The sequence below is a fragment of the Gorilla gorilla genome, chromosome 11 (genome assembly GCF_029281585.2).
Source record: "Gorilla gorilla gorilla isolate KB3781 chromosome 11, NHGRI_mGorGor1-v2.1_pri, whole genome shotgun sequence".
Taxonomy (NCBI): domain Eukaryota; kingdom Metazoa; phylum Chordata; class Mammalia; order Primates; family Hominidae; genus Gorilla; species Gorilla gorilla.
The window spans coordinates 119497771-119512225 of NC_073235.2; the positions used below are offsets into that span (position 1 = coordinate 119497771).

The following is a 14455-nucleotide window of genomic DNA, read 5'->3' on the forward strand; positions in this document are numbered from 1 at the left end:
TGACATTTATTGCAAATCATCAGGAGAGTGATATATCAAACTGTCATTCCTAAGTTTAATTGACCAGGGAATATGGTTTTTTTTCCCCTTAGGAGTATCTTAGGGGCTAGAGTTCCAAGAAAACTCTTCAGAAATTGCTGAACTGTGCAGATATACCCACTGACCTATAAAGATGCCTTGGGCATTCCTCTTTCTATTCCTTTGCCCATCCCACTTTCTCCATCTGGAATCCATCGTCTGTCTGTCCATAGATCCGTCCATCCATCCACTAAACATCTACTGTGTTCCAGGCACTATACAAGGTGCTTTCTCCTAAGTCATCTTGTTAATTTTTGCCACAGCCCCATTCCATAGATAAAGAGGTGATAGAGACAGGAGACAGACAAGGGTCCCTGGCAAAAACCCACCTAAAAGCTAAAACAATCCTGAAGGCTGAAAAACTGGACTGCTGGTCCTGGATGAAGTCCACCCTTTCCTGATTGGTTCTGTCTGAATAATGCGCACCAAGGAAGCAGGTGGAGCAGGGAGGAGGAGTCTGGCCTCTTCAGTTCCTATGTAGTGGCCTGGGATTCAGTCTGCAAGGTGCGGGCCTGCTAGCAGGACTCTCTCTCGCTTTGCTGAGAGTTCCTCTTTCCTTTTTCCCTTTTCACCCAATAAACCCTTCCTCGCATCTCACCCTACAATGTGTCCGTGAGCCTAAATTTTCCGAGTAGTGTGAAAAGAACCTGTTTTTTTTCCTGCAACAGAGGCAACGTATCAGCAGACCACAAAGCTGGACAGTGAAAGGGCTGGGATTAGAATCCAAATTTCCCAATCCAGATTCCAGATTTTTTTTTTCTTCTATTCTTCAGTTTTTTGTCCTGTAGTTGCTTATTCATATTTTCTCAATTTGTTAAAATCCTAACTCAAACTTCGTTTCCTTCAGAAATTCATGTTTCCCTTTCTTCCTACCTGCTATGCACAGAGAAACTTCTCCGTCTTCTAAACCCCCTCCAGACCATCTCTATCCAGATTTGGCACCCACTTCATCAGGTTCCCGGTTAAGAAGTGAGTGTGTGTGTGTGGGTGTCTTGGATCTCCAGTGGTGTGTAAGCCAAGCACTTGGCACACATCATCTTTACTTGACACATCAGCCTTTTGGGAGAGGTACCATTACACTCATTTTGTAGATGACAGAACTGATGCACGACGAGGTTGAGGCACTTGCCCAACATCACCAAGCAAGTCAGTGATGAAGCTAGGATTTGAGCCTCAGTCTTCTGGCCCCAGAATCCACATTCCTTCCACTATTCTATGCTGAACCCCTTGTTGAGCCCCTAGTTTCATAGCTGAGAAACTGAGGCCCATGGAAGGACAGTGGCTAGCCCCAAATCCCACAGCTGTGAATAGCCGTGCTAATACCACATGCAAAGGCTCACATCCACGAACCTGTCTTCTCCAGCAGGCTGCCTCCCCAGGTCTAATGCAGGTCCCAGCTATTGCTGCCAGTTGGTTCCTGTTACCTGGATGCCATGGAAATTGTACCTTGTAGCTCTTGATACAGCAGGAGCCTGGTGGCTGCTCTCTGGGGGAGAGCCAAGGAAGGTCAGAGTACTAGCCTGCAGACCCAGCACCTAAAATATACCAGGCAGCAACCCCAGTGGAAACCAGGCAGCAAGTCAAGAGCATGACATAATCTTCCCACAGCTCAGGGCTGGAGTCGGCTTCCAGCTCCAAGGTTCCCTGGGTACAGCGCCTAACAGAGCACATGTGCACTTCAGGGCTGTGACTTCTTCCTTTTATTTTAAAGAAAATGAGTTTCTTTTACTCTGGTTCTAGAATTGAGGGCTGGCAGGAATTGAGGGAGCTAAGAGCCAGGAGACCCTTGGACCATGGTGGGCAAGGGGCAAGGAATAGGCTTCAGATTGGTGGTTTCCAAATTTGAATGTTCATCAGAATCACTGGAAGAGCTTTCAAAAGTGATCCAGGTTTCATTCCAGACCTACAGAATCAGAATCTCTGGGGTCAGGGCCTGGGAATCGGTATTTGAACATGTTCTCCAGGTGGGTCTCTTCTGGTTCAGGTTTGTGAACTACCTTCCCAAATATGCCTCTTCATGGCTATCTCCATTTGCTGGTAGTCCACCAGATCTCCATCTCCCATCCTCAACTCACACTTAGTGCACTTTTTTTTCACCTGTGAAATTTAAATTCTATATTGTCCATTTCCATAGCTTTGAGGGTTGGTGTGATAACAGCACTTAATGGGGGTTTCTATTATTTCTTTTAAAACAGCAGATTTTAGGTTTTCTCTTTAAATGGAAGTTTAGGAGGGGTCTGTTCTGACAGAGGAATAAGTTCCCTGAGAATTCACTTTTGAAAAATTTGGTTGTTTTAGAAGTCTGTCTCCGAGGCCCTTAGTATCCAAAGCAGTCCGTGAAAGTCAGAGGTTGCCATGGGAATGGCAGCTGCCAGGAGACAGGCTATTGTGTTTAGATTCTTGTATTAATAACACCCTCCCCAGCAGCCAGAAATACCTGTTGAAAGGGGAGAGGTTCTTTTCTTTTTCTTCAAGAAGAGTTTGGAAAGTTACTTTCCTCTGCCTTGAAGAGGGTCAGGGGTTTGTGGTTAGGTGTACAAGTGACTGTTTTTTCTCCTCTTGCTCAAGGTGAAGCAAGAGAACTCAGTTGGAACCTCGGATCCTCCTAGCCGATCAGAAGACTAGAGAGGAAAAACAAACTTAGATGACTCCTCCTCCGGCATATCTAAGGGGGACAAAAGCCATACTGGCCATGGGGAGACCCTGGATGAGTGTTGATACCAAGCTGACCTGAATTCCAGGCTCAAGTTGTAGATGTGTGTTCTCCCCTGGGGAGGAGTTACTTACAAGGATTCTGGGGAGGTTGTTAGCAGCCTACTTTCCACTTCAGTGGAAAGAGCATTGGATTCCATGCATCTCCTAGCTGCATGACAGGGCAAGAAAAGGAAAAAGAGGAGAGGACTAGTTTTAGTTGAATATTATATGTACCACAAGTTAGATGTTGTGTTAGGTGCAGGGAAATAAAAATCACTAAGGCAGAATTTGTACTTGCAAGGAGTTCTCTGTCTCGAGGCAAGCATGGAATCAGAAATGGCAAGTGGTGGTCATTTTGTTTGCTGACTGGATTGCTGTGATGAGTGTTTTCTGCGGGGAGGAAGGGATGGATGTCATTTGCTATGTCTGGATCTAAATAAACAATACCATGATTTCCACTGCTCAGGAGAGCTGTATGTGGTGCCCTGTGGATGGTGCAGGTGAGACGTCCAAAGACAGCATCGCTCACACTGCTCAGGACGGATGAGGTACTGAAGGAGGCCAGATTGGAGGAGCCAGCCTGGGCAGGGCTGTGGCTGTTTCAGGGCAAGGTAAGGGGTCCTTCTGTGAACTCAGAGAAGTTTCCTGTTTTGTGTCCTTTCCCAAAGCCCTGGTATAGTGCCGGCCATTAGGAACATTATAAAGTGCACCCAGTTTTGCTTGGGGGAAGTTCCCCTTTTTGTGTCCTTTACCCTTTTAAAAATATGTCTTCCCTTGTTTCTCCTTTTCCTTGATCACGTCCCTTTTTTCAGGGAGAGAAATTGTCAAACAATTTATACTGCTAAGAGTAATTTAAACCACTCTAGAAAGGCTTCTATTTAAAAGAAAGAGTCATGAGGTGATGGATATGTTAATTAGCTTGATTTAATGACTCCACATTGTATTAATAAATCATAACACTACTTTGTGCCCATAAATAGATACAATTACAAATTGTCAATTTGCAATAAAATAAAAATAAATAAAAATAAAAAAAAGAAGAGCTGAGAGAACAATGCTTAACTCCAAACAGTTAACGCTGGGGATCTAGACCACATGTACCTAACTGGGGAGATTCTTTAGGCCAGGGGTTGGAAAACTTTTACTGTAAATGGCTAGATAACAAATACATTCAGCTTTGTGGGTGATGCAGTCTCTTTTGTAACTAGTCAGCTCTGTTGCTGTTCTTCAAAAGCAGCCACAGAAAATACCAATAAGTGAATGGGAGTGGTTGTGTTCCAATAAACCTTTATTTATAGATACCAAAATTAGAATTTCATGTATTTCATGTGTCATAAAATATTATTTTTCTTTGCATTTTTTCCAGCCATTAAAAATGTGAAAAGGATTCTTAGCTCACGGACTGTACAAAAACAGAATTCTGTGGGCCGGTTTGCTAACCTTTGCCTTCCTATCACCTCTCCTATCACATTCTAAGACGAGCGGTGCTGTGGGATGAGGTCACTCTGCCTAGAGATTCTTTTGTATGGCCTGGTAGTTTATCTACTTTTTTTTTTGAGATGGGGTCTTGCTCTATCATCCAGGCTGGAGTGCCATGAGTGGTGTGATCTTGGTTCAGTGCAACCTCTTCTTCCCAGGTTCAAGTGATTCTCCCACCTTAGCCTCCCTAGTAGCTGGGATTACAGGCACCCAGCATCATGCCCAGCTACTTTTTTTTTTTTTTTTTTTTTTTGTAGAGACAGGGTTTCACCATGTTGGCCAGGCTGGTCTTGAACCCCTGACCTCAGGTGATCCACCTCCCTCGGCCTCCCAAACTGCTGGGATTACAGGCGTGAGCCACCGTGCCCGGCCTATCCATTTCTTTAGTCAAATGCTTACTGAGGACCTACTGTGTGTTAGGGGCTGCTCCAGGTACTGGGAATTCAGAAATGAATGAGGCAAGTGCCTGCCCTCAAGTAACTTACGTTCCCCTGGCCATGGCAGGAAGATTTAAGGAGTGGAGACAAGATTTGGGTTTTGGTCTCAGTCTTTGCTTCCTTGGACTTTGGTCTCTTTTAGAGACTGGTTGTTCTTGGTGGCTAGGCTGATTTGCATCATTTGCTGTGGATCCTGAACACAGGTCCCGTAGTTATCAGCTGCAGGAGAGCTATGTGACATGCTTGGAACCAATGCCCTGGGATAACTTTAGTGTTCTGAATTTCTGACTAAAACTGCAGCCAAAAAATAAAAATGAGTAAAATAGCATAAAACCCAAGACCTTTAGGGCTCAGTGTATTCTGGCACAGTGTTCCAGTGGGATTCCGGGATGGTTTTCAAGAGCCGTGGCTTCTCTTGACTTTCCCATGGCCTATTCCAAGACAACCACTGATCTGCAGATGTTCCCCCAGGACTGGGGCATGGCAGAGACCCATTGCAACAGCAGCTACTGCTGCTGCCAGGGCCAGAGGTCAGTGCTCATGTGGTCTCTGGCAATGGCAGTCCTCCTCCAGCTCCCACCCATTCCCAGGCAGGTGATAGAGAAGCCCTGTGAATTCCTCCTTTGAGACCAACAGGTCCCTCTGTGATGTAGGGAAACAGATGTGGCTGCATTGAGATAGAAGAGGGGCTCTCCAGTGAGTGGGAAATTGCTCCCAGCCCATGGGCCTCATGATTTACAGGGCATCTGCTCCACATTTGGTCCCTTTGTTGTGTGCTATGGAGATGTGGGGCTGAGGGTGGGGTGGGGAATGGAGCCTGGAGGAAAGAGGACAGAAAGATGAGGGAGGTGGTATGTTTCCTACTTCCAGGTTCTGGAAAGTCTGGTGAGGTGGAAATCACATGAAGTAGTTAGGACATCCTACGGAGCAACACTTTTGTTCTCCTTTAAAATTCAAACTTGCCTAATCACCAATGAACCAGGTGATCTTGTTGTCCTCCAAGTTCCTTGTGTAGACAATGAGAAATTTCATTACCTGATCACCTGATTGCAAAGGTTTTTTCTGCTGTCAGAGTCTAAAGTTTGAAGCATCCTGCCTTCTTTTCCTAGGGTCTCCCATCTTTTCCATATCCATCTCATCTCTCTTCTTCTACTTCTGCCGCTTCCACTGTGATCTGGCTTAGAGATGCTCAGCATCTGTCCAGAGCTCATGTAGGGGTGGCAACCCAGGCCAGGTTCTCAGGGAATGTGGACAGACAGTGTGGAGATGTAGAGGGAGAGGGGGATGTGCCCTTGGCCAGCTGGGTTTCATTGGAAGCCTCCTCTATGTGGCACCTTGCTCATAGCCAGACTTCCTTAAGCCACTCTTAACATGTATTTTTAGGGCTTATTCATAAATATCACGTTACACATGCATTCATTCAGCAAACATTTGTTGAGTGCCTACCACACACCAAACACAATGGTGGGGATAAAAAAGTGGGTGAAATAGACCCAGAATATTGGTCCTATTTCATGCCTCCAAGGTCACTCCACTCTCTTATTTTGTGGTTGAAGATTCTGAGGCTCAAAGTGGGACAGTGACTTATTTAAGGTGACATCATTAAGGGCAGAGCCAAGACAGGAACACAGGACCTTTCAAGCTAGGTGAGACCAGACAGCTGAAAGTGTATTTCCATACATAGATTTAGCATTTAAAATGTACACAGTATGTCTATGTCCATCTCCATGGTAACAGGAGGCAGGCATGGTTATTATTATTCACGTAATTATGAAGAGCCTCCATGTGGTTATTCATTTTTCAGATGGAGAAACTGAGGTTCACAAGGTTAAGCATTTGAATAAAAGTCACATGGCTGGAGGCAGCAAAACTGGGAGAAGGACTTTGGTCTTCTGACTCCCAATCACCTGTAACACGGATCTCCTCACCTGTACCAGCCACTTCTCATAGAAGAGCCTTCTCTCTCCTCTATGGCTCCCTTGTGGCCTGTGGTCAAAGATGACTGCGAAGATACCCCAGGCCATCTCGGTAGTATGCTGCAGTACCATCAGGATACAGGAAAGAGGCAGAAATTCAGAGACCATTAGGAGAGGGCCAAAAGAAACAAACCAGGAAAGATTGGCTGACATAGAAAGAGGTGAGGGGTACTGGAGAAATGGGAGAAGAAAGCAGCATAAGACTGGTCTGGTAAGAAAGAATGGAGCTTTGTAATAATTTTGACACCCTTCAACATAAAAATGGACACACCTAGTGTGGACCAAAACTAGCTGTCATGGTAAGGGAGGTGTTGATACACACAACGCGACTTGGACCACTGATGGGCAAGGGAGTTATAAATCCCATCTGTGATTTGATTAGGGCTGGCGATCCACAGTGTTTGACTGCCTGACATCATCCTTGAATTCCTTAAATTCCAATCAGACTTCTGATTGGATTCCTCCTCACTAACCCCTGGGCCACTGGAAATAAGAAATAGTAAGTAGCCTTGTGGCCGGCTCCTAGAATTTCCTAGAATTCCCTGAGGTTCCCCCATGAACCTCAGTTTCTTCATCTGATAATTGAATAACCACATGGAGGCTCTTTATAATTATGTGAAGAATAATAATCATGCCTGCCTCCTGTTACCATGGAGATGGAGATGGACATACTCTGTACATTTCTCTGCATTGAGGAGAGTTGGTAAAAGAGAAGAAAACAACCTCAGTCTCTCTTGATTGTCTTTCAAATGATCTCTTTCAGCCTTAGGGGGATCCCTTTGGTGTCAGACCTCCTAGAATTGACTCTACTATTATAACCCATCCATTAAATCATTGGGTTTTTTTGATCAATTTTATTCCTTTTTTTTGTTTTTTTTTGAGACACGGTCTCACTCTGTTGCCTAGGCTGGAGTGGAGTGGCACAATCACCGCTCACTGTAGCCTTGACCTCCTGGGCTTAAGCCATCCTCTGCCTCAACATCCTGAGTGGCTGAGACTACAGGCACATGCCACCATGCCAGCTAATTTATTTTTAATTTTTTGTAGAGATGGGATCTTGCTCTGTTGACCAGACTTGCTTTTTGATTTAATTTTCTATCAATAAATCAGTGACTATGCAATGAACAGCTTCTATGCAGCCCTTCTTAGATGAGCTGCTTTGGGGGATACAGAAGGAACATACTTTAAAGACTTTTAAAGTAGCTTATGAACCCCTTGGAGCAAGACTAATGTCACAGCTAAATGTAATTACTCACTTATTTGCTTGTTAGACCACTGGGGCTCTGGAAATTTATCATCATCCTGTTGGTGGCTCTGTGCTATGTAGAGAGATTATGACTGATTCACCCATTTGACAAATATTTATTGAACACATACCGTCTGCTAGGTATGGTAATGAAATAGTGGTTCAAGTATTCATGGCTTCTAACCTCAGAGGGCCCATGTTTAGTGAAGGGAGAGAGGTAGCAGTCACTAACAGAATAAGTCATTTATGAGACACATCAGGAAGGGTGCAAGGAGTATGAGTAACACAATGACATTCAGGGTGGTGGGGACCCGGGGTATGTAGGTAGGGTGGGAAAGGAAGGCCCTAAAGTGGGCTGGGGCCTGAAGTTTGACAATGACCAGCCATGGGGGATGTCAGCTTATGGGTGAGGGAGACAGAATATTCTAGAGAGAAGACAAAACTACCCCAAAATTTAGTGGCTTAGAACAAAAAGGTATTATTTTTATTTCCCACAGACCTGTGGATTGATTGGCCTCTGCTGGGTGTCAATTCCCACCAGAGTCTCTCATGCAGTGGTAGTCAGACAGCTGCTGGGGCTGGAGTCATCAGAAGGCTGGACTTGGCTGAATGGATATTCAAGATAGTCCCTTCACTCCCTTGCCTGGCCTTTGGGTTAGGCTGGCTGGAATAGGTGGAGGTTGCTATCAATGCTCTCTCTCCATGTAGCTTCTCCACATGGCTAGCTTGGGCTTTCTAATGGCATGGAGGGCTCGGGATGGTTGAATTTCTTCTGTGGAGCCTGGCTTTGTCCAGAGTGAGCAAGGAAGAGGAAACCACTTGTCTTTTTAAAGACTAGACCCAGGCTGGGCTAGTGTCACTTCTGCAGTATCCTGTTGATCAAGGAAGTCACAGTCCAGACTGTAGGACATGGAGAATTAGACTCTACTTCTCAAAGGGAAAATGGCTGGTGTCGTCAAGGAGGGAATGGATGGTGACCATCTTGGAGACAAGCTAAGGCTTTGAGATCAAAAAGGCTTGGTGTGTCAGAGGACCAGAAAGCCAGCCAGTGCTGCTGGAGCACAGGAAGGTGGCACAAGATGAGGCAGGAAGGATGGGCAGAGTGGTGTCCTCATAGGTAAATTGTGGTAGGGAATTTTGATTATTTATTTATTATTATTATTACTTGGAAATGGGGTCTCTCTCTGTCACCCAGGCTGGAGTGCAGTGGCACAATCATGGCTCATGGCAGCCTCGACCTCCCTGGGTTCAGGTGATCCTCTCACCTCAGCCTCCCGAGTAGCTGGGACTACCAGTGCACGCCACCACACGTGGCTAATTTTTCTAGTTTTTGTAGAGATGGGGTCTTCCTGTGTTGCCCAGGCTCATCTCAAACTCCTGGTCTCAAGCAATCAGCCTCCCTTGGCCTCCAAAAGTGCTGGGATTACAGGTGTGAGTCACCATAACTGGCTAGATTTTTTTTTGTTTTTTAAGTCACACAAAAGCCTTAGGTTTCCTTCTTTCCAAGGGCTGACAGCCATAAGGAGTCTTCTTTCTTTCTGTTCCAGTCCATCTTCACTTGCTGCCCATAAGTTATCCTAGAGCCTGGGCTCCAGTGCTGGTCACATGCTCTCTAGCCTCCCACACCTTCAGTGAGTTTCCATTGCTTCCAGAACCAGGCACAGATTGCCCAGCCTGGTTTCAAGAGCACTCTACCAAGTTGTGCACTTACACATTTTTTGTCACATTTTTGCCCAACCTGTCAAATTGGATCCCTTGCTCCTCCTCATCCCCCCACCAAAAGGTGCCATTTTCTCCCTGCCTCCATACCGGGTCACATCAGTCACTTGCCCTCCTGTGGCCCCGTCTCCCCTTGTCCAAATCCTGTCCTTCCTTCACAACTTCTCCAATGTCACTTCCTTAAACTGAGCGAGCCCCCTGCGGCTCAGAAACCTAGTTCTTCCTGATTCAAAGCAGAGCTGATGCTTCGGAAGGTGCAGTCACATCTGTATGTGTCTTACTCTCACTTTCACAGGTCTCCTCCCCATTGACTCTAGCTCTTCAAGGACAGAAAGCATGCCAGCCTTGCTTATTCTGCTCCATGGCTCCATGCCTCACACACAGCAATCTTTCAGTCGATGTCTCTCAAATTCAGCAGCGGTTTCTCTGGGCCACCAGCCTCCAATTGTCTCTTTCTTTTCCCATGGCAAATTGCAGCATTCAGCTCCCAGCAACTCCTGATTTGTGGCCCCAAGGTTCCTGGCAGGTCTCTCCCGCAGGACCATGGAGCTGCCATTCCCAGACGGCCAAGCCTGCACAGGCCAGAGCCGGGTCCCAGGGAGATGGAGCGCTTCTGGTTCTGCAGACTTCCGTGGCTCCTCTCTCTCCAGCTGCCTTGCACTTGTTTTCCTTGGCAGGAGGAAGCCCTCAGTCACCACTTCATCTTCCATTTATAGGCATATATGCATCTTTGTTATTCTTTTCATAAAATGACAGTGTTCTCAGCTCAGAAAAGAAGAAAAGAGGGTTGAGGACCATGCAAAGCAAAGAATGCATTTTATACAAGGCTTCCAGCTTCCTGCAATACTTCTGTCCATATTGGAGAATGGAGGGCATTTTTCCTGCCTCTACTGCCTTCTCATCTGTGACTTAGCCTGTCCCACTAACTTCTCGCACTTCGCTGATGGGCTACCATGGGCTCCCTGGCATGAGTCATTGTCTATACCATCCTTCAGTCCTTCATCTGATGCTAGAATATTCTGAGGTCCAGAGTTAAGTTTTGTGAGCTCAGATGTGTTGTTTTTGTTGTTGTTCAGTTTGTTTGTTTGTTTGGTTTTTCGTGCTTTTTTCTTTTCTTTTCTTTTCTTTTTTGGTTGTTGTTGGAGACAGGGTCTCTCAGTCACAGGCTGGAGTGCAGTGGCAGGGTCTTGGCTCAATGCAACCTCAACTTCCCAAGCTCAAGGATCCTCTCACCTCAGCCTCCCAAGTAGCTAGGACTATAGGCATGCACCACTATGCCTGGCTAATTTTTATTTTTTTGTATTTTTGTACAGATAAGGGTCTCATTATGTCTGGCCTTGAACTCTTGGGCTGAAGTGATCCTCCTGCCTCTGCCTCCCAAAGTGCTGGGATTACAGGCGTGAGCCAGCACGCTTGGCTGAGAGCTCTAATTTGTCCATTGGTCAAGCTATACCTGAATGCAAAAAGGAAGAATAACAACTGTAAACATATTTGTGGTGCTCTTTATATTAGCCAGTGTTTTAAGGAGTCTATAAATAGTAAGTCATGTAATCCTCACAGTAACTCCATGAAGTTGTACAACGATTATCCCCATTTTACAGATGCAGGAACTGAGGTAAAGAGAGGTTACCTCATCTTCCCTTGGTCACACCAATAGTCAGTGGCAGAGCTGGGATGTGAGTCCAGGAAGGCTTGCTTCAGAGTCTGCATCCCTGACTTCTGGCCATGCTGCCTTAATTGGTCATCAAACTGAGACGTTTAACCTAGCAGGGTCACTTAGTCCTTCTTATATACCCAAGTGTGCTGGAAAAGAGTGTGTCTGAGGGTTGTAGGCAAGAGCCTGCACAGGTTTGAACTAATTCTTAGCACAGGTAAATCAATTTGATTCATATTCTGACTTTCCCACAGATTTATGATTCTTAATTTAGCATTTTGCGCCTATTTGGAAGGATAGATCAGCAAAGGGCTTTACTGGTGTATCCAAGAGCAACCTGCTTCTTTTGGCTCCAGTCCATATCCTGGGAATTCACTAACTAATGAATTCATTTTCTTCTCTCCTTCCTTCATTCATCAAACTGTGATCCCATGCCTTGTGTGTGCAAAGCACCATATGGCACAAGGACAGGTTGAGAAAAAGAACACTAAGTGAAACAGACATCATCTCTGCCTTCAGGCTGTGGGTGTGTGTGCACATGCATATACTCACAAGGAAACCTGAGACTCTAACTGTAACTGTCTGCATATTCTTTCGGGTCATCTTTTAGTATTCTCTAGAGTGCCGTATGTGCTGCATTTCACTGGTTTCCCGGAGTCTAGAATGCCCACATACACACATTTTCATAAGGAAGCCCATCGGAGCACAGATGCTCATACAGGCCAGTGGCTCTCCCAGCTGTCCAAACTGGATAGCCTAGTGACGGTAGAGTCCTGCCCCGGACTCTGCATGGGACTCTGTTCAGCTGAGTTAAGGTGCAGACTGGATTAGTTTCCCAGGGATGCTGGGCAAATTATCACAGACTTGCTGGTTTAAAACAACAGAAATTTATTCTCTTAGTTCTGAAGGCCAGTGGCCAGTGGTTTGAAATCAAGATGTTTGCAGGATTGGTTCCTTCGGGAAGATTCTGAGGGCAACTCTCTTCCATGCCTCTCTCCTAGCTTCTGGGGCTGCTGGGAGCCTTTGACTGGTAGATGAATCACTCCAATCTGTGCTTCATCTTCACACGAACTTCTCTCTGTGTCTCAAATCTCTGTCGGCCTTTCTCTCAATGATCAGTCATTGGGTTTAGGGTACACCCTAAATCCTGGGAGCTATCATCTTGATCCTTAATTATCTGCAAATACCCTATTTTCAAATAAGGTCACATTCGGAGGTTCTGGGCTTTAGGATGTGGGCATATCATTTTTAGGGCCACTATTCAGCCTACTCCACAGACAGAATCCTTCTCAACTCAGTCTTCCTGACAGGTGCTACCAATTTGGCAGTATTGTCATAGAAATTAAAATCTATTTGTATCCCTAGTGTAGTACCCATTTATTTCCATGTCCATGTGTGTGTGCCTATGTGTGAGAATAAGGAATCCTCAGTATTTATTTATTTTTTTGTTTGTTTGTTTTTGCCCGGAAGCATGTTTGAAGAGGAATGCAAGAATGTTTCACTGACTGATAAAATGTGTATCAGTCAGGTTCCAGAATTCAACTCAAATGGTTCAAATTAAAAAAAAAAAGAATGAAAGAAACAACAAAGCACTACTTTCAATGGTGTGGACAGGTTTAAAGAAACCAATAAGAAATGCCAAGGCACCTAGAGACTAGCAACAGTGGAACACCATGGACACACTTTGGCCTTAGAGGGGAAGGGGAGGGATCAGTGTTACAAGAATCCCAGTGAGAGCTGGAATAGTAGAGGAGGTGCTGCCTGGCTTTAGAGGAACAGACACTATTGAAATGAGGCCCAAAGTAGGAATGGAGCAAGAAAGACACCCCAAATGTCTTTCCTCCCAACTCCTAATCTCAAGCTGATGTCTTCTATTGGCCAAACTGAACCAGAGCCAGTTGGCAAGAGTGCCCTCATACGGAGTTCATAGAGATAGGTTCTAGGAGCACCCCTGGGCCCAAGAAGAGCAGAGATAGGTCTGTAGTAAGAACTAATCAGCATAGGTCTGTATGTGGATTCAGAGAGCCCAGGGACACATCTGCTTCATATATAGTCATGGAATCTTAGAAGTGGACCACCACTTAGAGATGATCTACTCTAACATTTCATTTTCCAGATCAGGAATTGGGTTCCAAAGAGGATAAATGTCTACGTGTGTGCATGGGCACACTTGTCTGGGTGGGACATGACATTCTGTCATCATCCAGAGGTCCAAGAAGGTTGGGTAGTATGGCTATTATTCACTTTAAAACCCTGCGGCTCTGAACTTGAAAAACCTCTTTGTATCTATAGCAGATTCTTGTTGGTTATCTTACCAGTATCCATTTTGCCTTTCTTTTCCCCAGAGGCCTCCAATTTTATTTGGGAATTCAAGTGGTTCAGGGAAGCTGCTTTTGCTGTTGGCTCAGTGGGGAGCTCAGTCAGATAGCATATCCAGTCTCCAATAATGATGACCTCTGGGTGGCTTCAGCTAGTCATGTCCCAGTGAACTTCATGACTTTCCTTGTGAATGCTGGAGCAAATAAGCTCCTACATTCCTTCTCCATGTGAACGAGGAAGCTCGTGACCTTAGGGGCTGCTGGCAGCTATCTGAAGAACAGTAGGGGAACCAGTGTTAAGATGAAGTTGAAGTTAGAACAGAGATAAAGGAAGAGAAAAAATTCTAAGTGAAACTATTGAAGCCAGCATACCTTTCATCTTTTAAAATTAGGTGAGCTAATAAGCCCCTTTTAAAGTTTAAGCTATTTGAGTCAGATGTTTTTTCTTTTCTACACGCCGTCGAAAGAGACAGCAGGTAGGTGCATTGCCTCTCTGGCACGCACTCTTCTGAACTTGAACGAATCACCCAGCCTTTTAGGTTCCTTTTGCAGATGCAGGTGTAGTAAAAAAATAATTAAAATGTATTAAAAAAGTTAATTCTTTTTCTGTACCTCATTTTCCCCTTCTAGAGAACACAAGGGCCATTATCACAGCTGCCAGGACCTGCTCATTATTACGCTGGGCTGCACGGATGGTTGTTCTCAAGAGAACAGAACCAGAAGGCAATAGAGGGAGAGATTCTGTATTTAAATTTCACTAGTGACTTTACTTTGCCATGCTTTCTGTCTTTAAGGAAACAGGCGCTCTCCCCTAGTACTGTCTCTTGGAGGTTGGGGGCCCTCTAAGGAAGGAT

At 45.3% G+C, this 14455-nt stretch overlaps 1 long non-coding RNA gene across 4 annotated transcripts in view; it reads left to right on the plus strand.

The window, feature by feature from the left end:
* The window catches only part of LOC109025810 (uncharacterized), a 78205-nt gene that overhangs the window by 7134 nt on the left and 56616 nt on the right, over positions 1–14455 (plus strand). For all 4 annotated transcript variants that reach the window (XR_008677475.2, XR_008677472.1, XR_002004798.2 and 1 more), the window contains exon 3: positions 3239–3383. This is a non-coding gene — a long non-coding RNA (uncharacterized lncRNA). The remainder of the gene's footprint in view (positions 1–3238; positions 3384–14455) is intronic.